General features: G+C 39.5%; 2 non-coding genes across 2 annotated transcripts; both read left to right on the top strand.

The window, feature by feature from the left end:
• The first annotated feature begins 245 nt into the window (after window positions 1-245).
• Window positions 246-316, top strand: trnag-ccc. Its single transcript has one exon. It is a non-coding gene; the product is annotated as a tRNA-Gly (tRNA).
• A 162-nt stretch (window positions 317-478) lies between these two features.
• Window positions 479-560, top strand: trnal-uag. Its single transcript has one exon. It is a non-coding gene; the product is annotated as a tRNA-Leu (tRNA).
• Window positions 561-2278: the final 1718 nt, after the last annotated feature.

The following is a 2278-nucleotide window of genomic DNA, read 5'->3' as shown; positions in this document are numbered from 1 at the left end:
GTTGTTGTTGTTGTTGTTGTTGTTGAATTGCACTAGCAGTGAATAGTATGGAACCTGGGGGTCTGGGGGTTTGAGCATTTGGGTTGTGATAGTGTGGCTGAGCAATCTAATAATGAGTGAAGTCTCGAGAGGCGTGGGTTGAAATCTCTCTACTGCTGTCTTGCTTTTAACTCTCCCCTCGCTCTTTCGAACTGCTGGAAAAGAAAATGTTCCATTCCATGGAAAATTTGAACGTATGCAACTATGCGCCAATGGTGTAGTGGTATCATACAAGATTCCCATTCTTGTGACCAGGGTTCAATTCCCAGTTGGCGCAATTTGAGAAGGTAGTATTTGCTTTTTTTTCATTCCAACGATTAAGATTTTGCTGTTGTTAAATTGCGTTAGCGGCCTACAGTATGACCCCTGAGTGGCAGGTATCTTGGTGTGGTAGTGTGGCCTAGAGTATGACCCCTGAGTGGCAGGTATCTTGATGTGTGGTAGTGTGGCCGAGTGGTCTAAGGCACTGGATTTAGGCTCCAGTTTCTCTGGAGGCATGGGTTCGAATCCCATCACTGCCGTAGGAAGATTTTTTCACCCCTGCCCCCTTTTTCCCAAGAAACAAGAGAACGAGTGTGACTCTAGAGACGAAGGATGATCTGCCACTGCGTGTGTCTTGATACACCTATTCTAAGGAAGTCATGCCTTTTAAGCCCGGAATAATTCTGGTCGCTCTTCTTTGCACTCTTTCTAGAGCAGCAATATCTTTTTTATAGCGAGGTGACCAGAACTGAACACAATATTCAAGATGAGGTCTTACTAGTGCATTGTACAGTTTTAACATTACTTCCCTTGATTTAAATTCAACACTTTTCACAATGTATCCGAGCATCTTGTTAGCCTTTTTTATAGCTTCCCCACATTGTCTAGATGAAGACATTTCTGAGTCAACAAAAACTCCTAGGTCTTTTTCATAGATTCCTTCTCCAATTTCAATATCTCCCATATGATATTTATAATGTACATTTTTATTTCCTGCGTGCAGTACCTTACACTTTTCTCTATTAAATGTCATTTGCCATGTGTCTGCCCAGTTCTGAATCTTGTCTAGATCATTTTGAATGACCTTTGTTGCTGCAACAGTGTTTGCCACTCCTCCTACTTTTGTGTCGTCTGCAAATTTAACAAGTTTGCTTACTATACACAGAATAAATCATTAATGTAGATTAGGAATAGCAGAGGACCTAATACTGATCCCTGTGGTACACCGCTGGTTACACACTCCGGGGGAAAAAGCCACTCCATTCTGAGGTTTTTCCTCTAATCAGTACTTTCTGTTTTCTACATGTTAACCACTCCCTAATCCATGTACATGTGTTTCCTTGAATCCCAACTGCGTTTCAGTTTGAGAATTAATCTTTTGTGCGGGACTTTGTCAAAAGCTTTCTGGAAATCTAAATAAACCATGTCATATGCTTTGCAATTATCCATTGTCGATGTTGCATCCTCAAAAAAATCAAGCAAGTTAGTTAGACACGATCTCCCTTTCCTAAAACCATGTTGACTGTCTCCCAGTACCCTGTTACCATATAGGTAATTTTCCATTTTGGATCTTATTATAGTTTCCATAAGTTTGCATATAATAGAAGTCAGGCTTACTGGTCTGTAGTTACCTGGTTCAGTTTTGTTTCCCTTTTTGTGGATCGGTATTACGTTTGCAATTTTCCAGTCTGTCGGTACCACCCCTGTGTCAAGAGACTGCTGCATGATCTTGGTTAGCGGTTTGTAAATTACTTCTTTCATTTCTTTGAGTACTACTGGGAGGATCTCATCCGGCCCAGGGGATTTGTTTATTTTAAGAGCTCCTAGTCCCTTTAACACTTCTGCCTCAGTTATGCTAAAGTTATTTAAAACTGGATAGGAACTGGATGACATGTGGGGCATGTTGTCAGTATCTTCCTTTGTAAAAACTTGTGAAAAGTAATCATTTAACATATTTGCTATTTTTTTTTTCTTCCTCTACGATTTTGCCATTTGTATCTCTTAAACATTTAATCTCCTCTTTGAATGTTCTCTTGCTGTTGTAATATTGGAAAAACATTTTGGAATTGGTTTTAGCTCCCTTAGCAATGATCATTTCTATTTCTCTCTTGGCCTTTCTAACTTCCTTTTTGACTTGCGTTTGCAGTTCTGTGTACTCTTTCTGTGTACTTTCTTTTTGGTCCCTTTTTAATGCTCTGTAAAGTGCCTTTTTTTGCTGAATATTTTTTTTAATTGATCTATTAAACCATTTTGGCAA

The sequence above is a fragment of the Polyodon spathula genome, chromosome 44 (assembly GCF_017654505.1).
Source record: "Polyodon spathula isolate WHYD16114869_AA chromosome 44, ASM1765450v1, whole genome shotgun sequence".
In the NCBI taxonomy this organism is placed as follows: Eukaryota; Metazoa; Chordata; class Actinopteri; order Acipenseriformes; family Polyodontidae; genus Polyodon; species Polyodon spathula.
Note: the sequence above shows the minus strand (reverse complement) of the source record. Positions and strands in the feature narration are given on the sequence as shown.